We start from the raw sequence: 24,157 nt of genomic DNA on the forward strand, positions 1-24,157 counted from the left end.
AATCAACAAGACTCACTGCTTATATTGGGTTTACAGAGCCAAAATTGCAAATAATAAATGACTTGTGACCAAAAATTAGCAACACATACCATTAATGGAGAATCTTCTGAGGTGAGTGTGGAAACTGATAAAGAGGTGTCAGAGGTGAAAAGAGTTGGTGAAAGGAACTGAGACAGCGCAGGACTGGAGAGCTGGGAAATGCAGGCACACACCAAGCCATGAAAGCAGTGACAAGAAACAGAAGTCTGCCCCAGAAGAGCTGCTAAGCTCAGTGGGTAACTCAACATTTAAAAATTCCAAGGGTTGATTTTAGTATTTTACTACATAAGCCAACTACTTGGAATTAATCAGGTTATACAACAAACAATGTCACTCAACACAAAGATTGAAAACTAGGATCAATATAAATCTGTGCACCCTCTTTCAGAGAAGTGATCATAGAAGCTAATGAAATGCAGATAAGTGCATTAGGTTTTCCTCTTTTCATGCACCCTCTTATCCTGTCATTTAAAACTCAAAATCAATCTGAGTAACCTTAAGTAGCAATACTGTGTCTTTAATCCTTGATTCATTTGTTGTGAAATATAGTCAAAATAATAATTTGTAAGGGGAATTTGAAAATGTCAGATAGTAAATGCATATTTTACTTATTTTAATGTTTGTTGATTTGAGGCTTTGAGGGCAACACAGTAAATATTCAGTTTGGCTGGCACAAACTGTGCAGGAATCTAATAGAAAGCAATATTGTTGAAAATGGATATCAATTGAAAACAGAGAGCAGTGTCAACTATTCCCCACTGGGAGCAGACAACAATAAAACCAGTCAAGCATTACACAGTTGAGCCTGCCAAATGTCATTAGAGTGTAGAAAAAAAGTATAGGCACATACGAAGAGGGGGGGAGGGGGGGCGGGAAATGTGGTGTGGTTGTTGAAGGGGGGAAGCACTTGCCTTATTTATATTTTTCCCCTGGACAATTTAGTAACATAAAACCGGGCGGAGGGGGTGTGGTGGTGTTGGGCATACACACGATGGGATGGCAGACCCCAAAGTTTAAATTTATTATAATGGTGTTGTCAGATAATTCAGGAAAACAGGGAAAACGTATCATCCTATTGTGAATTAGGAGCACCAGAAAGATAAAGCAACGCGGTTTAATGTCCCTCAGTCGCACGGCAAATTACATTGGAGTACAATTTTAATTTTTAAATATCTTTTCGTTTTCGTAAGTCTTAATACCGAGATTACAGTATTAGGTGGGATAATTAGGCCAATTTATTTTTAAGCTCTGCCAAAGAAACACTTTAAAAAAAAGAAAAAAGAAAAAAAAAAAGAAAAAACAAAAAGAAAAACCAAACAAAACACAAGCTCCAATCCACGAGGACGGGGTTTTCACACCGCACGGCCGAGGGAAGGTGCGCTGCTCTGTTCTCCGGGCGGGGGATGCGCGGCTCCGGGCGGACAAAGGCGGCTCCGGGCGCGGCGCTCCCGGCGCGGGCTGCAGCTCCACCTAGCGCGGGCACCGAGCGCCGGGCACCGAGCGCCGGGCACCGAGCGCCTGCCAGGCTCCACAGGGAGCCCCGCAGAGCCAAACATCTTCTATAGAAGTTCTGTAAAATCGCCAGGTTTCGAGCGAGATTGTGACTCCTTTTGTAGACAGCATGGAGAGATAGTTCCGTTGGCATTAGCTTTCCTCAATACACCTGGACTTAGAGGTCTCGAAAGTCATGGCATTGGGTGGTGTTTCTGCCCAGGACTCGAGTTTTGTGTGTGCTTTTCCCTGCCAGACAGAGGAGCAGGTCCACCATTCAGAACACTCATGTTCTGTTGCATCTGCCCACACACATTTCTTGTGGATCCAGGTTTTGCCCATTCCTTTCAGAATCAACCAGCCTTCCAAATCAGGAGGAATTCTGCTTCACTGACTGTGAGCTGAGTTTGACTAAACTTGCACTTCACTGAGTAAACTCCTCAGACATAATATTATTTACTTCCATATTCAATGTCTGGTGGTAGAGTGCCTCATTTCTCTGTCTGCTTCAGAGACTGAAGTTCTTCTCACCTTACAGCAAAATGTGTTCCCAAGCTCATCCCTGGCCATCTCTGCAGATCCCCACCAGCATTCTTCCAACTCAGGCAAGCAGTGAAGCCCCACATGCTAAAAGCTCATGCTGACCAGCTACTGCTTTTTCTTACTGGGGAGCACCTGATCTGTGACTTTTATAATGCATTTGGCTCTTTCTGAAAAGCCTAGCAGCATCACTCAGGCCTCAAGTCAAGTGCAATCTTCACTCCAAAAGGAACTTCATTGTTACTCAGTTCAAAGACTCTGTTAAGAGAAATTATAATCTGCAGAACACTACAATTTGTTTATTTGCAAGGTCAGTTGCCTACATTGTTGCATAGTAAAAATACAGGTCAAAATAGCTGGGTAGAGATAAAGCATGTAAAGCACAGATCAAAACTACCTTTACCATGTGGCAATACAGTTGTTAGATCAGAACTGTGTCTCTGAACTAAAAGAGCCTGCATCCTGTTAAAATTCCCACATCCCCATGGCAAATTTTATTTCCTTTTGAATTCAGTTGTAAAAATTGGAAGCAAGGAAATTCACAGGCCGAAACACTGTCTAGATAACATTAAGGGGCATGTTGCTTCCAAAGCCTTGCGTGGGTTTTAGCCACATGTCTCCCACTGATTTTAATGGGATTTGCATGGCTAAAATCCTGTGCAATGCTTTGAAAATGTATCCCTAAGGGTCTGTCATGAATTCATAAAGCCCCAGAATTTCTGAGTTAAAACCAAAATACAGTGTTGGCTGATTTTAAAGGCTTGTTACCACTCTCCTAATTAAAATACAGCTTAGTTTGGTAAAAGGTCTATTCTGCTTTGCATATAATGTATATGTGTTTAATATAATTCTAGTATGTGTGTAATTTATATGGTTGTGTTATTTACACTACAAAAGAATTGTGTTATATGTAACTTCTAATTTTCATAACACTTTCATTATACATTGGGTAGTAAGCTCCAAACAATGAATAAAATTGCTACTGTTCCTTCAATGAGCTCGTAAATGTCACTGAAGAAATTGCCATCATGTTAAGGGTGAATTGGTTTTGTGGTACACTTATTGACAGAACAGTTTGTTCTCATATAAGATTACGACATTTTCTTTAAAATGTTTTACATGGTTTTATATCATTAAGGATCAAGAAAAGTAGGAATACAAATCAATATCTCACAAAATGTTTGGTTTCTGACGAATGCACAAAATTAAGGAAAGTCAAAGGGAAGGCTGATCTTGTGAGGCACAAGAAGGACCTCAGGTCAACATTGTCATTATATTAAGTGCTCCATGAACAGCCAGTATGTCAGGTCAGCAAAAGCAAACTGGTGCTACAGACTGTAAGCCATTTTCTTAATGCTTTTCATTACTATGTCCACCAAATTTTCAGGTTTACTTCTCTTCATTTTCAACACTCCTAGTCTGTTCCTGCATTCCTCTTTGTTTCCACCCTCATTAGAGTTGGATAATGTTATATTTGATTATCATCAGCTAGAAAGAACACCCTAGTCCTATATATCTACCAAGGTAAGCAGGCATTTTAGCACATCCTGACTTGTCATATTAGATATTCAACAGATGGTTATTGAGCACACATAAACAAATCTGATTTTGTGTAAGGAAACAAGCACACCTCAAATACTTGCCAGCAAAATGAGTAGGTATAAGAAATTTCAACCCAGCTTTGTAATTTGGTCTACTTCTTGTGTTAAGCTTAAAAAATCATTGAATCACAGAACACATAGGGTTGGAAAGGAGCACAGTGGGTCATGTGGTCCAGCCTCCCTGTTCAAGCAGGGCCATCCCAGAGCACATGGCACAGGATTGCACCCAGACAGTTCTTGTGTATCTCCAGTGGGGGAGACTCCACTACCTCTCTAGCTAGAGAGGTCATTTGTTTATTTTTGCTGATCATCAAAATCACCAAAACCATCTTTGTCCTTGCTACAAGGTCAAGCATGTTTTGGGAGCATTAGTTTTAAAAGCAGATTCCAGAAAGAATCAGCTTTCCAGGCTCCAAGTAATAGTAAAGCACAGCAAGCTTGCTTGACATCATCAGCTGAACTAGCCCAATATGCAAAATCACCTTGCAGCAATCCAGTCCTTTTAAAATTTCTTAGTTTGTATTTTGCTACCAAGAGGACTCTTAATGTATGAAAGCTAGCCTACAGGATGAACAATCCCTAGCAGGTATTCTTTAATGAGGATTGGTTCCTCATAGCTCAGTGGTCCACAAACTGTAGCCCATGGCTCTGTAGTGGCCCAAAAGCCTTGGATAATAAACAGAAAAATGTACCAGCCTACATTGTGTCCAAACATGCCATGCTGCTATTTTCAATGTAGTTTTCCTGATTTGCCAGGAGGAAGTTTTCAGCTAAGTGCAATTTGCACATTCGCTCTGGGCCTTGCTTTGACAAATGCCCTGGTATGTTCCTCAAAGGGCACAAGGCAGCTGAGGGTTAAAGGTGGTTCACTGGCCTAGAAAAGCCTTGGGGCCATTGCCTTAGCTGATTCTGGGCAATGTATTTTCACTGAAATCATCAATCCTTGCATCTTAACTCTGGTACTCATTACCATTCTTTTCAAATACCATAAAAATTAAAGATAACAGTGCATGAACCCTGAAAGGCAGTATCCCTTGGCCTCACATATGCATAAGATTTCTCCTCCTCTCCTTTTTTCTTTTCCTTTCTTCCGCCCTTCTAATCTCTCTCCTCATTGATTGTTCTTTGATAAAAAATAATATACAAGATGCAACACTCACACAGGCAGTCAAACACACAAGAGTAAAACCATACAAGAGGTAGTGTCTATGCACTGCTGTGAGTTTCCCCCTTCTTCACTTGTTTTATTCTTAATTTAGATCCCTGAGGAATATTCCTGTTTGCCAGAGATACATTGCACATTCTGATTGAATGTGCTCTAATTCTTCCACGGGCAAAAAAGACATAATCACAAACCAAAAAACAAACCAAAAGCACAACCCCTTTGATTTTAAAGGAAAATTGTAATCTGTATTGTCATCTCTGAGTTTGCCTTTGTCAGGAAGGCTGGAAGAATACGTTCTCATCAAATATTTGGGGTGTTCTTTTCATTCTGGAGATAAGGACCTAAGCTCTGGGCATATTTTGGATGGTGGCCAAGTTTAGTCCCCTAATAATTTAAAACTATCACCACCTGCTTCAAAGAGCCAGTAAAAGACATCTCCTCCTTGCTGATCACGAGTTTAGGATGAGCAAAATCTTTTACTGCATCAAATTGAATTATTATAGGTGCAAGAGAATTGAAATCTTGCACTCAGCACTTCATTACCTGCAGGTTTCTCTGGTTTTTTTTGCCATACAATGCTTTTTCAGATCTCTGAGTTAGCTACTTTGCCTCACAAGACCTGTCGCCTAAGCCATGTAAAGCTTGTCATTTTCAGCCTTTTGATGTGGTGTGAACAGGATGTGTGTGTATACACACATCCATCATTAGATATGTACATTTGCAAAGTAGATGCATCTGTATGGCTATTCTGGAAATTCTTACAGCTATAATAACCATTCAACTTCTACGACAGTATTTTAGAATAAAGATTGTCCTGGATTAATGAATATTCATTTCAGACCCAAGAAGATTTTAAACAGGGTGTCATCCGTCTTGAGGAACAATGGATAAGACCATCAGTTGCAAAGGAAAAACGTGCCTTTGAAGACACATGAAGTGGGAGCTGAGTGGACATCCTCAGAGAGCAGCACTGCCCCTTCAGTTGCTTTTCCAGCCAACAAGCTTCCCCCAGTACTGCTTAACAGCAAATGCAGCACAACTCCCTTGATTCCACCAGGACCATCATGTTGTTTGTCATTCTCCAAATGAAACAAGGTTTTGGTTGCCCATGTCTTGATTTTTCTTCAGAGGCCCCAACTGGCCTAAAGCAGCAAACAGGTGGGAAGAAGGTTCAATGGTTGGATGGCCAGCAACAGGTACCAGGAGCTGGGCTGAGAAGCACCATGTTGTCTAGGATGTGCTGGGCTCAGGTGCTGGGGTATGAAAGTGTAAAACTAGTGTTGTGGGCAAAAGTGAGGAGGATTTACTGCAGCAGCCACAAGGATGGGGCTGAATCTCAGCAGTGGGACACAGCCCCATGTCACAGGGCCATTCTGAGATGCCCAGGGTGGCCCCAAGGGGCCGGGCTGCAATCTCTGCCTGGGGTAGAAGGGCTCAGTTGCAGGTGGGTCTGTGGGACCGAGCCCTCCAGGGCAGGAGATGCATGCAGGGCTGATCATTAGAGGTTTCTAGATTCATTAAGGCATTTTGTGAGAACTGCCCTCACACGGTCTGCTTTACTGGAACAGGAAAACATCCCCTACAGGAGATGGTATCCCCTCTGTGCTTCTCCTAGTAGTCAGAGATTCATGTTTCTTTCTGCTAACCCCAGGGACTCCTGCTCAACACCCCCCTGCACCTCCCCAGGGAAAGGGAGTATGTCTGTCATCCCACCTTTGAGCAATAGCTCTGCCTTCAATACTTTTTATCCTTCTGAAAATGCAATATGTCCTCCCGTAACAACTCTTTAGGCAAAAAGTGAGTTCTGACAGAAAAAAAATAAAGAAATCATTTTTATTTTTCTCTTTATTAAAAGAGATGTCCAAAGCTGTAGGATGTGCTTCTTCTACATACTCAAAGTAATTTACTGGACAAAAAGAAGAAAAAAAGACCTTGTTTTTTCCCCTCCACAGAATTTAGCAGACATGCCTCAGAACATTCCAAAGAAATGGTAATAGAAGAGTATATTGTGGCTCCACGTTTTTGAGGGCTTTCATGAATTGTGAGAATGATTGTCCGTGCATGTAGATTCAAAGATGGGCTTTTTTTTCTTAACTGCTCCTTGAACAGCACAGTCCATATTTGACAAGTTAGAAGCATTAGAGAATAAATTCACAGAGATGAAAATAGAATTTCCAAAAAAGTTTTCCTTAGACTTCAAAGCAGATAAAAAGAATTCAAGGAAGTTTGATCTTTATTTTATAAGTATGTACGAGAGAAAGAGAGAACGAAGGCAACAGTCAAAGAAAAGTCTAGTTTAATATTTCTCTTGTGGGCATACATAATGAGAAGTGGAATGCCACAATTCCTCAGTGTTCATAGGGTAGCAATTCACTGCCATAAAATTATATCTGGCTTCTTAGAAAATTCCTTCACTTCTCTGTGCTTGTCTGAAGTATGACAACTTGCTCTTGAGGTTTACAGATGTTGAGCTGTACTGGATGGATTATTCCTAGAAAAATTAAAACCTAACAAAGATGTAATTTTTCTTTAAGTTTCCCACCTGAAAATGAAAATGAAGAGAGAAATTAATTTTTAAAGCAAAACCTTGTAAAGGTTTCTACTTTATAAAAAATCAGACAAAAAGGAATGGGTGAATAGTATTCCTATTTGAGAAAAAGAGCATTTACCCATTCTAGCATTTGCAAAAAACTATCTAGGTGAATGTTTACAAAATGACAAACAATGCACCAAGAGATAAGGGTGCAAAGAAAAAATCACAATTAAGCAGAATGCTTTTTTCCTGAGGTTTTATTTTTAAAACTGTATTTTTTTCATAGGTCAGTGCCTGGTCAGGCTAACTATACCCATACCAGGAAACTAAGTAATGCCTGGGACTTTTTCCAGCTGTGGTGTTCCATCAGCTGTACAATTAAATTGTCCCCAGCAGAACTTTGGCCCAGGCCAATAAGAACTCTTTCAAACAGGTTCTGGGCATGGTTTAGGAGCTATTGTGGCCAGGAACCATTTGTGGATATATTTTTGGACATAATCACCCTGTACAGAAGAGAAACTATTAATACAAGTGCAACCTATTTTGTGCTGGTTTGCTCAAATACCAAAGAAGAGTGCTAGCTACACATAATTTTCTTGTATGAACATGGCAACTTGATCTGTATCATGTCAAAGCAGAAACCTGATAAACAAACCTCAGTGACTATACGTGTGAGAATGTGTACTGGATTTATACCGTGCATATAAGAGAGGTGCATGCTCATTAATGGGCTCAGTAGCTGCAGTGTGAACTAGGTGGAAGATAGCCCAAGAGCACAGTGAAAATATGAAGGTTACATAACAACAAGGACCTGTCTTCCTGGGCTTAATGGACTGATTTTTCTTCTCATTTCTATACTATAAGTGTGGAGATACACTCATCTGATCAGTACCACAAAAATATTTTACTCAATGTCTTCCTGACATAGAGTAGGTTTGTCTTTTCGGAGGGCTCAGGGAAGTACCAAAATTTGACATGAGTTACTTCTGAATTTTTAAAACCTCATGCAAATCTGATTATTGGCAAAAAGATGCAGATAATAAAAATGCATCAGCTGTATCATACCATGGACTGCTGCAAAGATCACAGAATCAGCACTAGACAAGTTAGCTCTGCACTAGACCACATTGGTGTATCCCATACCACACAGACACAAGAAACCGGAGTCAACACCAGTCAGGCATATCCAGAAATCTTGGCCCACCTTAGGGACCAGCAGGTCACCCCAGAGAATGCTGGAGTGTGCCAGTGCAAACTGGGGGAGCACTGGGGCAGGTAATATTTGCAATTTGCTGCATGAGAGTTCTGTTCAGAAAGCACCTGAAGTAAATGGTACTAAGGTTATTTATCCCACGAGAGCCATCCAACTAACAAAGTATTTGAGGACTGAGATGAAATTTTGATAGTTATTTAAATATCTAGTTAATGGCTCTGTTGATTATATACCACTTATCAAAATGCAAATGTTTCTGTTTTTTAACATATAGCCTTTTCACAAAAATACACAACTGAGGAAGAATGAAGAATGGCTACAGTAAGTCTCAGGCTTCTCTCACAGTTGCAGCAGGACCCTCACATCTTTTGTTGGTAGAAAGGACCCTGGGGTTTGGAGGGCATGAAGGGCTATGTCTGATGCACCCAGTTATGCAGCTATTTTGCTGATAGACATGTTACTCACCCAACTTGCACGAACGACCGAGGGTTTTATTAGGCATATTGGAAGTGAGTGTTTTGAGCTGCGATGATTTTTTTAAGGCATGATGAAGGGTCCCATCTACCCTAATCAACTTTGCATAGCTGGGGCTCAACTTCCAGTGTTGTCTTTCATCAGTGCAAGTGTCAGTCACTGGCCAACGCGTTGCCCACAGCCCTCTGCCCTCATTTCTTCGTGGCGGGATGCATGTTGTTCTTTCAGGACAATTTCTTTTCGCCTGCTTTCCCAGCTTGCTTGGCCGTGACAGGTCTGCCCCGGTTATGGCATTCACCATATGGCTGGGCTTGGCTCCACCCTATCTTTTAATAATTCCATCTCACTGACCATCCCCCTTGCATTGCTTTCACTGAGGGCATTTCAGAATTCAGCCCCAAACTATTGGTTCTGACGAGCTTACCCATGTTAAATCTGAAAATATTAGCATTCATTTTCCGCTCGGTGATAGCCCCTGAAGTGACCTTAGTAGGTTATGTCTCATTTCATATATTTTCCTCCTATGGTAAACTGATACAGTGTTGATACAGCTACAGCTATTAAGTCACAGCTTGAATTCAGATAAATGCATTTGGAAACATGGTTTTAGAATATCATGTAATTCATAGACATTTTTTCTCTCCTTTTCTTCACATTTCTGTATTGAAATGCACTAAAATATTTTTTAAATCTACCAAATTTTTCAGAAAATGCAATTATGGAAAAATAAATACATGCAGGTATGTACAGAATGGACTACAGACCTCCAGCTGTTCTGAAGAATTGGTGCAAATTCACAATCCAAATTGAAAAACAAACTAGAGATATATTTGCAATTTTTTTTAAATATAAAGCCTACAACTTTTTAAACTGTCGAAAGGCAAAGATGAAGAGCTGCTAATTTATTTTCATCTGTGAGAAAGGAGAGCACTTCAAAAAGTGAAAGCTATTCAGCAATCTTTTATGATTACAATATTTGTAAATATATTAGTTGTATTATAATATTTTGAAGTCCTATTTTTACATCTTTTTGGTTGCATAGTTAATACAAATTACACATTTTTTAACTGTTTGTTCACACACCTGGGATCACACGATTATGTTCCTCCATAATCTGAGCCTCATGTTGAGGCTAAGAACTTTCCTATTGCATCATTTTGGAAAAATTGCCTACAGCCATGATGTGGCCTACTTAGGCATATACATCCATATAGTTTTAATTACCTCTGTACATGCTATTTCCCGTAAGGCTCTGGCCTCACGTGGCACAGAGGATGAATAGCAGTCACCATGCCAGTGTCTGTTCACTGTTTCTTTAATCTGCTCAATGCTTTGTGTCCTGTGAAATGAGAAAACAAGGAAAGGCTTCCTTCCTTCTGAGCTTTGCCAGGGTACTGATCACTTTAACATCAAGCAAAGAGATAAAGCTGAAAAGGTAACAACATGATCCCTCTTGGATGGAGAGGGATGAAAGCTATCTTACTCCTGTGTGCAGGCAGGATGGTCAAGCACAGGTGGATTAAGCAGCATCCCTCAATTTAGGGTGCACAGTTTGTTCAGTTGTAACTTCATTTTATCCATGTTTATACACATGATGTATACCCACGTCCTGCCCACAGCTGATCCATAAGACAGAGCTGCCAATCCTTTGTTTTCTCATGAGGAGCAGGCTGAGGATAAGGACTGTGGTCAGTCCCACAATAGTACAAAGGATAAAATCCACAGTCAGGATCTCCCAGTGGGATGACAAACCTATCAGCTTGGTTGCCTCCCCTCTTTCCTCTCTTCCTGTGCTCAGCAGCCTGCTAGGGGTGATTGGAGACAAAAGTTCTGCTTAGGGCTCTTTCCACCCTGCTGCCTTGTGGCAGGACAGGGGAAGGAGGTGGGCTCTCCTCCAGTTCCCATGCCCTCTGTCCAGGGGGGAGACAGCACTGCAAGAGGGTCTGGAGAGGGGTGACCCCATAACTATAAAAATTCCTAACAGAAACAAAAAACATCTTTCTTTCTGTTCTTAAAAATCATGCCAAGGTTTCTGCTGGGAGAGGAGTTTTGTCTGAAACTTTTTTTTAATACAAGACTGCCTTTAAGCCTTATGTCCTCTTTTAAGTGACATAAAAACATTGCTTTGTGCTAGCATTTGAAGTGTGGTACATTTCAAGTAAAACAACAAACTAAAATTATTTAATGAGTAACATAAAGGATCTGAAATCAGTGCAGCTCTGCACATATACAGATATATGTACACAGCACACCAAGAAGTATAGCTATATGGCAAAATAGCCAAATTCTTTATAACTATGTATTTATCATTTACCTGTACAATATTACAAGACCCTGTATAAGAATTGTATGCTTTTTATCTGGCACCATTTGACTGCATGTGTTTCTGTTCTGGTTTATTGCATATCAGCTAATCGCATAATTCGGCTGGATGCATACTAAATTGAAGTCCAAATGCTGTTCACCACAGTGTAATCCCTCTGGATAAATGAATACTCAGTATACCCACTGGACTGCATTCCACCATCACTACTTTGTAAACAGCTGTTAGCATGTGTTGTAAAGTAGAAGAAAAAATCTGTTATTGCTACATATAAAAATGTGGTTCCTTCATCAAAATCTTCACTGTACTGGTGAGAGGAATCTTCAAACCATTATGATGAGCTGAAAATGCACTGAAGTCTTTAGCCCTTTCCACAGCAGGTGCCGCTTCAAGAGCAGAGGCAGCAGAGGCACACAGTTGGGACAAGGCATGGGAAGTCCTAGAGGTCCCACCAGTGGTTCCTGCAGACCAAACCACAGCTCTGATTAGGTCTTGACAGACTACAGAAACAAAAGTAGCACCTACAATCCTTTCCTGATTTGTGCATGTTTAGAAGACAAGACAAATCAAGGCAAAGCAAAGCAAGTGAAAAGATGTGTTTTCCATCTGTGCTGCCATGCAGCAGCTATCCCCACCTGCCTCCCACCCCTGACAGCACACACGTTGTCCCTGCTTTTCAAAAGAGCAAGCAGCACCCAACAGGTATGGGGTTTTGGAGAAGCTTTGTGGAGCAATGTTTTGTTTCTAACTTTTTATCTAGGTGGACAAGGAGGGTGAGAAACAGCTTAGGGCAGAGGTGAGAAGGTTGTGTGGCAGCCGTGGGCAAAGGGGAAATGCTCACAGGGAGACAGCTGTCCAGGGAGGGTCTGCACACACAATGGTAGGAAGCCCTTGCCTGCTTCACCTCCAGCTTCAGAGGCCATAGGTTCAGCATTCTGTCTGCCATCCCTCCAGGGATGCCCCACGGCAAAGCTGGCTGCATCAACATCCTTAACAGCAGAGTGAAAGTCTGAGCAACTGATCGTAGTGGTCCCCTTCTGGACAGAAATTCCATGAAATCTCTCTAATTCTGTCTTTATAGCCAAGGGGTATTGCACAAAAGCAATATTCCCCAAACACTCCTAATTTTTAATCCTTTCTTTAGTATTAATTTTCCTTTGATCCTATGACCAACTAGTGTTTTGGTTTCGATTTTTCCATCTTAAGTCTCTTTCTTTCCCCAGTGAATGATTTAATTCTTAAAGCCAGATTTGAGAGACCTGGAAAGTTGGAGTTTTCCATGCCAGGAGGGCTGAGGCAGGTCCCCCTTGAACAGTGCTTCAGCATTTGTCGTTCCTTCCATGTCCTTCTAGGGATTGGCCAAAGGGTATTCAAAACTGGCTTAAATGGCAGCTAATATACAGATGTAGAGTAGGTGTGTCAAAGGTCTGATATTTTATCTTTCTCTTCACTTGCTATCAGCACATCAAATCTGAATGCAGCCACCAGAAGCCACTCTCCATTGCTCAGGCTGCTAACACACTCAAATGAGGAAAAGGAGGGATATAATTTGACATTGCTGTAAATGAGATTCTTTTCACTGAGGCCAACAGCGTGGCAGGATTAGAAAAAAGAGTTATGCACTTTACTGAGGAATGGAAATACCCATACTGATATTAGATAGAACAGAAAAATTAAGACACCAACATTCCCATGGTGCAGGGCAATAGCTGCACAGAGAGATATGAAAGTTGTATTTTCTCCAGAAGTAGATCATTCAGATAATTGTTTACAGGATTTCCTACGCCCTGCTATGAAATATCTCCTATAGCCACAGTGTCCATGTCGGATGGTCCTCTGTTTGGAGCCAGGATGGGACATCTTCCTCTACTTTTGATTTAGGGGTGGTGAGTTGGAAATTAGCTCTGTGCATTCCCTCTAATTCATTTTGCTTAAAGGATGTTCACATGTCTGTGGTTCTATTTCCACTGGCAATGCAGGAGATGAGTTCACTGGAAGAAAAGCTCATTAGAATTATGAGATTTACTGGAAAATCAGTGACTGGGTTTTTTTAAAGTCTGGTGAATGTTGTGACTTACCTTGCCAGGGCAAAGCTGAGGAGCATCTGAAATGCCATACACTAAGCATTTCTGATTAACTGCTTATCAATAAGATTTGGGAAATTTTGGGATAAATTCTCAAATACATTTCATACAACTCTAAGTTACGCCTAACTTCACAATAGGAAAATTACTTGCATGTGTCAAAGGTATTTTTTTCAGGCATGGCTCTGTTTTAAAATTCCAACTAATATTTTAACATGTAGCACAGTCTTTAAAGCTGTATTAAAATAACAAAAGTGACCAGGAAAATCCAGCTGGGAATTCTGTTGTAATTTTAATTCAGATGTATTATATATCTTATGCATTTCACAATATGCAACCATTATTCTGTAAAGAGCTAAGCATGTGTTTAAATTTATACATTTTGAGTTTTAATGAGAACTCATAGAGTGTAAAGTTAAGCATACATAAAATCAGATTAAGAGTTAGTGTTAACACTGGAGTAGTACATTCAAACTCTGGAGAGACAAAAAAAACCAAACACATACTGTAGATGAGGAAAATTTGATGAATTAACTTTTAACTCCAGGTGGTATTTTTATTTTTTAGAACACAATCTTCAACCCCAGTATTAAGCGGAATAATACTGTGCTTTCTTGCCCCCTTTTCTCTGTATTAAGCAGTTTTTTGATACAATCAGTCCCTTTGTATGAGAAAACATATTGCTAAATATAAGTGTCTGTTTCTGGATCCTATTTTTCATATTATTGCATCACCTGACCTTTTTAAGACTCCAGCTTATCTGATTGCCTTTCCCAAGGCAATCCATTCTTCTGCCATTGATACTCCTACCACAAGGGGGTTTTTAATTAATTAACTTTATAGTAAAGAGGAGATTGTGGGTTTAAATAGAGGTGAATATTTTGCAGGGGCATGAGTCATACCTTACTTAAGCAGCAGATTCTATGAGAGAGAAATGCAGCCTTTTCCAACCAGCAGTTCTTGTGGTATCATATCCACTAATTAATTTATCTTATTCTCCTGCATGTTCCACTTAAAGAAAGTAGATCTTTCCTCAGTGCATTCCTCTTTGGAACATTTTTTTCTACACATGTGCCACAGGGTCATCCCACAAGTATTTTTGCTTTGGCATTTCCTTGGTCACTATCATTTGAGGTTAACACATTAGTCCAACTCTGCAAGCCTCCTTCAGGAATGTTCTTGCAAGCACAGAACCCCTGGGATGTACATCTTCAAACATTTTAATCCAGCAGCAGTATGATTAAGTGGTGTATGCACATAAAACAGTATTCCCCTCCTCCATCCACAGGCTAGCAAGAGAGAGAAAGGTGGCCACAAGCTTTCAGGAATGGTGCAGATCCAGAAAGGTGGAAGATTTGAGACAATCCACTCAAGCCACCTTCCTTCTCCATCCAAATGTGGCATTTGTGCTGGGAGTCCCCATCCAGCCCCTCACATTCCCTCCTTCAGACAAAGCAGGTGGCCCTGTCCTTCCTGCCCCACTGCCCTGAACACCTTCCCCCTTCCTGTCCTCTCCCCCATGTGTTGTAGCCACCATGAGCTGATGGTGTCAGCCAGTCACCTCTACCATTCCCTTAATGAAGACACTAACACCTGGGTTTGGGTTCTCCTCTGCCCTTCAGATCTCTTTGAAAACTTCCTTTCCCGGGGAGCCTCCCTATCTCATTTCAGCTGCAGGCAGCCGTGGCAGATGTGCCCCTTCTCAGGGCACCAAAACAAGCAAGCACTGGGAGGAGTGGGAGGGAAGGAGGGTGACCTTGCTCCAGCCTTATGGGCCACTTCAGGATTTTATTATTTACCTGTGTAGGCAAATAAGATGAAAATTTTGTGAATATATTAAACACAACACATTTTCTCAGCTAAATATTTACTGGGTTTTGTCTTATGGAGATAATGCTGATTTTACTAACAGGGGTGTGATCCCAAATCCCATTCCTGGCTTTTAACTATGTATAATAATTCAGTTCACCCATTTATCCCTTTGACACAACATTTAGGTTAAGCAGTAGGCCTGAGGGGAACAAGTTATTACTAGCCTGTTTTTTATTTTTCTTTGATGTCCTCGATTCTATTCTCATTCATGTATTGGGGTGTGCAGCAAATGAACCTTAAGCATTTATTTTATTTACTAATTTTGCTTACTAGCATTATCAAAAGAGTGGAGCAGCTGCGAGCTTCACAGATTGAGCATACATCTGAACATTTAACGGCCCCGGTTTATCCTGGCTGCAAGGCATCACAATATAATATTCACTGACATGAAAGCTGAAGAAAGGATGTCATGGCAAGTCTGAGAATCATGCTGTGAGAGGGTATGTACTGCAAGACCCTCACTCCATTGGCTTCTAATAGGCTAAGTATTGATATGCAAATGAGAGAGGAGCTTGTGTGTGGCCTTTTAATACAGTCACTAAACATCAGTTCAGAAAAAAAAATAATAAGACCATTCCTCTTATATTTCTGCCTACAGATGCACAAAAACAAAAATGGATGCGTTTTCACTCAGCTGCTTTGAAAGCAAATGAGGCCATTGCTGAAAAACTATGCACAGGACCAGAAAGCTGAAAAATTCTGATCCAGATTTCAAACACCAAGTGTTGAGGTAGGCTGATAAGCAGGAATGGGCAAACCCATGGAGGGAGGGTTAAAAAAAAATCAGTTCCTTCATTCCTAACATTCCTCCCTGGGAGCAATACATGTGCCTGTGGAAGATTAGGTGCTGGGCTGCCATCTCTGAAAATAGAAATATGTTTGCAAGGTAGAAGAAAGAGAGGCCCAAAGGGCATCTCCAAGGAGGCTTTGACTCTCCTGGTTCTGACACACACAGATAATTCCTATTTCAAGTTCGAAGCAGGAGCAGCAGATGAGAGGAAAGCAGCTGTTAGTTTATCTTGTAAACAAGACCCAGCATGCCACCAGATTATGATAGGACTTCAGGTTGGAGATGGCCCTAGACAGCTAAAAGAGTGAAGAGTTCAAAAAACAGAATTGCTTCTGAGAGCACCGTTGCCCAGCTACTTTGGGCTGCCTTAAATACCACAACAGGCCTGAAAGCCTGTTAAAGCCATTGGTCCTATAGCTGGGAGGGCATGTGTGGTCCTCTCACAGGAATCAAACAATGGGAAGAAACGTAGCCCAAAATCTCCTTTATGTTCTGAATTTATCTGTTCTTAGTAGGCTGGACTTGGACTCTCAAGGCATCACAGAGGTAAACCATTGTTGCACATAAAAGGTGGCACCAGGTCTGCTACATATTCATAGAAACATGGAATATCCTGAGCTGAAAGGAGCTCACAAAGATCACCGAAGCCCAGCTCATACATTGTGTGTATGGATCACACACAGCATTTAACAGAAAGCTCAATGGCCAAAGGATGCCCTGGTAAAGGTGCCTTGGACCAGGCTCTTTGTGCTACAGCTCTGTGTGGCAAGCTCCACACACATATGTTAATCCCTATTAGCATATGTCAGCTCCAGCTGCCCACATGCCCACGTGTGACTGGAGCTGATGCCAGGGGTATCATGAATAGCCCAGCCTTCATTTTTTCCACTTGCCTCCAGGCTTGTCTCTGTGGGAGTATATAACAGTGCAAGATAAGATGCTATATTTATATTCCTATAAGGCACTCACAGATTTGCATTCCAGAACGACCACATTTTTCCAGCTTAACTTAGGCTGCTTTGAAAACAACTCAAGCTAAGCAAGAAAAAGCCATTCTTTATTTCCAAATAAGCATGTCCCACATCAATATTACTGCTGAGTTGCTATTCACCACTGTGATTTCTCACATGAAAACAAAGAGGGACAGCAGGGCAGGGTAGACCCACCTCTGCAGAGCCATGGGCCAGTTGCCACTCTCCCCAAACCTCTCCACGTGCAGGTTCCCCAATGCCTCCTCCTCTGCCCCTCCTTCTCCAGCAGCTGGTCCTACTTCCTCCTGCAGCTTTTCTCTAAATGGGTGCATGCACTCAGCCTGCTGTATACACATATTCCCTCCTAAATTCACTTCCTTTCCTCTATACACAAGCTTAATCACAAGATTCATCTTACTTTCCATTTTCCCTGCTGACATTAAATAAACAAAAGCAGCAGCAAAGAAAGAGAAAGGTAGAAGTCAGCTTAATTCCCAGTGGATATAAGCTGTTGCAATGCTGTGACACATACCTGCACACACACACTCGTGCACCCATATGAATCTTCATAAGAGATGAAACCGCTTCTGTGTCTTCCTATTACAGAGCACACTTCCCTCTCAACACAAGCAGTAGGGAAGCTGCTTAATAATGAAGACTTGAAAATCTGCTCTTATTTCTGTAGGCTTTAAATGCTCAGCTCAGCTCTGTGTTGTGGGCATCATCCTTTCTGGTGTGGAAGGCTTAGGAGGATTCACAGAGAGCCCATTAACATTGCTCCTTAATTGGCTCAAGGCATCACTGCTGATCTCAGCTTGGCACAACCTTCATTTCCCGTGCACCACTCAAGGCCCCTGCCAGTTGAAAAAATAGAAAATCAAGAGTAAAACCTGAGCGTGATACATAAAATTAAAACTAGAACTTAGTCTGGGAAATCACAGGTGAAAGATGTGCATTTTATAGCCTTCCTGGGAATATACTGCTTTCACAAAACTAGCAAAGATGTTTGATTACAGTTTTTAATTCTGAACCTGTGTCAAAGTGTTTAACTTTTCACTTACCAGTGCACCACCACTATTTTAAACTGTGATTAAAATGCACATTCCCTCCCCTTGTTTAACAGCATAATGCTTAAGGGGGTGTCGTGGTCTGACACTGGCCAAACACCAGGCACCCATGAGAGTTATTCACTCACCCTCTCCTGCCACAGCTGGGCAGAGGAGGGGAAAAAATTAAATGAAGGGTTCATGAGCCGAGATAAGAATTGGGAGAAAACACCCTTAGGGCAAAACAGGCTTAACTTAAAGGTACAAAATAAATTAATTACTAACAGAGTCAGGGGAGGATAATGCGAAGTACAATAAGCCCTTAAAGCACCTTTTCTCCCCCAGCCCCTCCCTCCTTCCCACCTACTGTGCAGGGAGACAGGGCGTGGGGGCTTTGGTCAGTTCATCACTGAGGTTTTATTCTGCTGCTTCGGGAAAGGAGTCCTTCCCCTGCAAGGCCATGGGGTCCCTCCCACAGGAGACAGTTCTCCGTGAACTTCTCCAGGGTGGGTGCAGTCCCACGAGCAGCAGCCAAACCACACCTGCTGCACCCTGAGTCCCTCCCACAGGCACACAGTGCTCCCAAAACTGCTGTGGCGTGGGTCTCTTTCCACGGGGTGCAGTCCTCCAAGGACAGGCTGCTCCAGCCTGGAGCAGGGGCCTGCTCTCTCCAGCAGGTCTCCCACTGGATCACAGCCTCCACCAGGCATCCACCCGCTCCGGCATGGGCACCTCCCCCAGGGGCTGTGGGTGGATCTCTGCATCCCTCATGGATCCCCACGGGCTGTGGGTGGATCTCTGCATCCCCCGTGGATCCCCATGGGCTGTGGGTGGATCTCTGCATCCCTCATAGATCCCCACGGGCTGTGGGTGGATCTCTGCATCCCTCATGGATCCCCAGGGGCTGTGGGTGGATCTCTGCATCCCCCATGGATCCCCATGGGCTGTGGGTGGATCTCTGCATCCCCCGTGGATCTCCATGGGCTGTGGGTGGATCTCTGCATCCCCCGTGGATCCCCATGGGCTGTGGGTGGATCTCTGCATCCCCCATGGATCCCCATGGGCTGTGGGTGGATCTCTGCATCCCCCATGGATCCCCAGGGGCTGTGGGTGGATCTCTGCATCCCTCGTGGATCCCCATGGGCTGTGGGTGGATCTCTGCATCCCCCATGGATCCCCACAGGCTGTGGGTGGATCTCTGCATCCCCCGTGGATCTCCAGGGGCTGTGGGTGGATCTCTGCATCCCTCATGGATCCCCATGGGCTGCAGGGGCACAGCTGCTTCACCTTGGTCCTCACCCTGGCCTGCAGAGCAATCTCAGCTCCAGCACCTGGATCAGCTCCTCCTCCTCTTTCTCCACGGACCTTGGTGTATCCATGTTCTTCCCCTCACATGGTCTCATCTCATCCTCTTCTCTTGGTAAAAAAATACTCTCTGTGTTTTGTTTTGGTTTTGTTCTTAAATGTGCCATCACAGAGGTGCTACCAGCCTCTCTCATTGGCTGTGCTTTGGCCAGCAGCATGTCCATTTTCAGAGCCATCAGGGATTGGCTCTGCTGGACATGGTGGAACCTTCCAGGAGCTTCTCACAGAAGCCACCTCTGTGCGTCCCCACTACGAAAAACCAGACTGTGCAAAACCAACGTGGGGAAAGTAAACACAAGGTGTACAGAGGCATATTTTGCATCCTTGGGCTGCCTGGGGACAAAACTCATACCAGCAATGATGATTCAATCCAAATCACCTGAGCTCTGCTGCATCAGAGCAGGTAATTGCCATAAATCACCTGCTCTCCACAGTATGGAGAAGATAAATGGCAGCAGACATCGGAGCTGCCAACTCAGAAGATTTCTGTGGTGGAGCAGGGACAGCTACGCGTGAGGAATTTGTGATAAAAAGCTACACTGGGGCTATAATAAAGCACTGGAAGGATGCTGAGGTCCTCTTCCACAACACAGACATATTAAGGTCTGTCTGATTGTGGTGACAGACAGGTATTTGACTGAACACACCAACAGCTATTTAAAAAGAACCAGTAACTAAAAGCTAATGTCAAAATGTGATGTAGAACTGTCAGATGCCATCAGTAATAATTTTTGCTGTGACCAGTCTGGTAAGGAGGGCAAAGGAAACAATATTGCTGCTGACTGCATGGGACCAGCCACCTGTGATTTGTGGGTTTCAGAGGCAGAGGGTCTGCTGCCACCCTCTCCAGAAGAGAGAAAGATTTATTATCTCCACTGATTTTCTTGGCCTTGGTTAAAGGGGAAACATTGCTGGGGAAGAGGAGCATAGGAATATGTTGCACATAGGTAAGCAGCAGTACCTACATTGGGATATTATATAGGCTTAAAGGTATCAAATAGCATTTTACATAGGGTAAAGGACCACCATAGCCTTTGTAAGGGTGATGCAAAAGAGCTGCTGGACAGAGGAGTGTTTTATAACAAGAATTTATCATCAAAAATTTAGCAGGAAAACCAAGCAGAGCATTAAGACAGCCCCAGACTTTTCCCTTACATCCAGCCTTAGGCTGTGCCAGCAGGTACACACTGCTGAGGTGCAGTGGAAGGCAGGTGTCCCTGTCCAGCTGTGCTGCTACTGTCCTGCTTCCCTCTCTCCCCAGCAGCAGCATGGCCATGACAGGAAAAGTGGAATTGCCAATCAGTCCTTGTTTTGGGACCAGCAGTGCCCCTCTGATCTAGAGAGGTGCACTGAGCTTAACAAATCATCTTTAGATCCATCCACAGGAACGGGGCTGTGCTAAGGCATGTGTCTTCATTTGTAGGGTGAAATTTAAAACTCTGCCCCTACTCTCCAGAACAGGCTATCCTGTTGGTGTTGACATGGTGTCCTGGCTTGGGCTTGTTTCCTGCAGCACTTTCAGGAGCTGTGGTTGGGCTGCACAGCCCAGGAGCTGCAACTCTCAGACTGATTTTCCAAATGCTGAAGGACAGATATAACACCACCTTTGTTCTGCTCTTTGAATGAAACTTTTTTATTTTCAAACTGGGCACTGCATCTCTGTGTTCAAACAGATTCAGGTCTTTTTTCTCTTCTATTAAAGAACCCATTCTCTGCCAACAACCAGCTGCTTGTGTTTCTTTTTTATATTTTATTCCTCATGCATAAAGCAGGGCGCAGTTTTCCCAGGACAAATTCCACCACTAAAAATGTTTCCCCAAATTTCAGAGTTAAAAGCAACAAGGAAGCTTACAGTGAGGATGAAACTAATCATCTGCTGCTCTTAAGCTGGTGAAGCTTTTAGTGTTGCCAGCAGCAGATCTCGGATGAGATCTTCACAGAGTAATGCAGCGAAGGCACACTTTGGCTCACTGTGACAGATCCAAATGTATCCTGTCTGTCCAAAGGGGGCCAGTGGCTCACAGCAGCTGTCGAGCTGCTTTGTAAACAAGTGGGGGACATAGCTGTTTAACCTAGAATCATGCATCTGAAAATATGCTTTGCCTCTCCAAGGATTTTGCTGGAAATGCTTCAAAGGATTCTGTTTTTCCCAGAAAGCTGCATCATGTGGTGTTTATCTACTCCTCGAAAGTACTCACAGCCTTCTTCCATAGGAGAACGGCACTTTGCAGTTTGACAGTAAAATCACACATGACTTGTTAAGCACAACTTCCTAATGTAGCTCCCTGTCTGTTGCAACAGTCTCCCTGGTGGTAAAAAAATACAGTACATTACACTCGCTATAGCAACTGTGATGGCAATATGCAGATTACATGACCGTATCGCTCTCCAGCAGCTAAAAACGAAATATTTATTTTAGCATAGTTGGTACTCTTTTCACAGTCTCTTCTTTCACTGTTCTTTTCTGTTACACTGTCTTAACTTCATCCCAGGATCTCTCTGATAAAGCTTGATACTGACCATTTTCTCTCTTGTACACATACCTTTGTATCCCAGCTGACCCTTTGTATCCCTTAGTCATCCATTCTGGCCTCTGTATTCTGGTGTCTTTATCTCTAAATAGCACACATAACCCAAGTTCATAGATCATTTTATCTTACAATACATCACATTCACATACATCTTCATTCTCTCCTGTGGTTTATCCTATTTTTCTGCTGTCTTCCACCTATTATATCATTCTTTCAAAATGTGCCCTGCTGAAAGATTTTTCCCCTATCTTTTCACTGGGTTTTAACTCAATGTAGAGTAAATTAGGGCTATTCTTGTGAAAACCTGTTACATAACAAATTCCCATCTTTTGCAGGTTTTCTCTAAAAAGTCTCTGATTTCCAGGTCAAGGACGAGATTTTTTTCTGATAATTTTTTATTCTTTGTGCTGGCACTATAGGGAAAGGTATGTTATTTGAGCTGCAGCTACAGACTCCTTGTAAATCCAGGAATAATGAAGTTCTGGTTTGAAGCTCAAGTGTCGAATCATTCTTCTTTAGGACTGAATTAAATCAACTAATTGTTTTTCCATCTCTAGAACAGAAGCAATATTGTACATCCTACCTTACAGGTATGTGTGAGGTTGAATGAAGTCATAAACTACCCCAGACCATCCAAATTACTCTTGAAAAATGTATTGCTGTCCTCTTTTTTTCTCATTTGGTATTGTGGTTTGCCTTTTCTCAGAAAGGAGGATTGCCAAATCTAGTCTGAAGCCTGCATGCTGCTGAAAGGATATTGTACTGAAATAGGAGTGTAGGTGTGGATGAAGACTGCCAGAAGCATCTCCTATTACCCCAACAGGAGAAAATGGCAGCCAACTTCTATATATCCTGTAGTCTGGAAAATGGTGAAACACCATCTTTTTGGCAGCCGTAAGTGGATAAACATTAGGTAAAAGCTAAGTGCAATGTGAATTCTGTCCAAAAAGGGCACAAGAAATTAGAGATGCTACAAAAATGCAGAGGAATAACTAAATGAAGGAGGCATGCAACTAGCCCAACATGCTTAAATGGCACAGATTAGAAATCATGCTCTCTCTGCCCCTGACTGGCATTCATCTGCATTGTTATAGAACAACCTCCCCCAGTAGTGGCAGAGAACAGATCAGTCATTCATGCTGAGATTTTCCTTTTGCTAGGTGTGACGTGTGAGACGTGTCCTGCTTTTGCCAGGCAGAGTCTGCATCCACCTGTTGTGGGGGGTCCAAGCACATCCCACATTTCTTCCACAGGATGTACACACAGATCTGGTTTTCAGGGTTGTGGTTTTCATAGGTGTCTTGTGAGAAGATTGTTGGACTGTTTCCTTCAAATTTTAGCAAAAGATCAGACAAAAGAAAAGGTAATAAAAATTGTATCAAGTGTCTCTACAACACAAGAAAAAAAAAAGCAGTCTAGGGATTAGGTAGATGTTTCTGCATCAGGTAGTATCTGCAATTTGAGAATAAATACATTTTTCCCTGTTTCTTTCACAGTCTTGTTCAGAATCCAGGTCCTCCTCAGGCTCTGTAGGACAGAAATCCTACTTTTTAAAAAAATGAAGAAAACAAATGAAAAGTGTTATTGATTTTGGCAAGATTTTTGAACAGTGGAATTGTGTTTCTTTTGCATTGCTTAAAAATTTTATGTTGATTTAAAAGATTAGGGTGGGTTTGACAATGCAAAAACACTCATTTTAAAAGTATGGATTTTCATATTTTCTTCAACTCATTTTTCAGTCCAAAAGAGGGAAACAATTTTAGGAATGCTGAATGGAAGAAAAGAAATTCACAGGATTTTTTTTTTTTTGCAAACTCTTCTGAGAGGCAGTAAAGAAGATTTCTTCACCTTTAGATATGTTAATTCCTTGCTTCTGTCTTCCACCCTTAATTTTCCATTTGAAATTAGTGGAATGAGGAGATAAAAAAAATCATCATATGAAAAGAAAACCAAAACTGGATAATTTTTATTTTTAGAAATTAAATTACTGAAATCTTTGTTGGTATATGAAATTGTAAACAAACTTTCCTTTCATATTTTCCAAGTATAAAATAAAAAACAAAACCTGTCCGAAAAGGCTTTTGATTGCATCTCCCAAAATGTATTTTTTGGAAAAAAT

At 42.1% G+C, this 24,157-nt stretch overlaps 1 long non-coding RNA gene across 3 annotated transcripts; it reads right to left on the reverse strand.

Moving 5' to 3' along the window:
* Positions 1-6,706: 6,706 nt before the first annotated feature.
* Positions 6,707-18,790, reverse strand: LOC135282060 (uncharacterized). 3 transcript variants are annotated; one of them, XR_010348403.1, is made up of 4 exons: positions 18,510-18,606; positions 17,629-17,950; positions 10,281-11,840; positions 6,707-7,378 (listed from the first exon to the last, which is right to left on the reverse strand). It is a non-coding gene; the product is annotated as an uncharacterized LOC135282060 (long non-coding RNA). The 3 variants fall into 3 exon arrangements; XR_010348402.1 differs by lacking the exon at positions 18,510-18,606 and adding an exon at positions 18,685-18,790 and having other exon boundaries at positions 6,707-11,840; XR_010348401.1 differs by having other exon boundaries at positions 6,707-11,840.
* Positions 18,791-24,157: the final 5,367 nt, after the last annotated feature.

This window comes from Passer domesticus, chromosome 1, assembly GCF_036417665.1.
Source record: "Passer domesticus isolate bPasDom1 chromosome 1, bPasDom1.hap1, whole genome shotgun sequence".
Taxonomy (NCBI): domain Eukaryota; kingdom Metazoa; phylum Chordata; class Aves; order Passeriformes; family Passeridae; genus Passer; species Passer domesticus.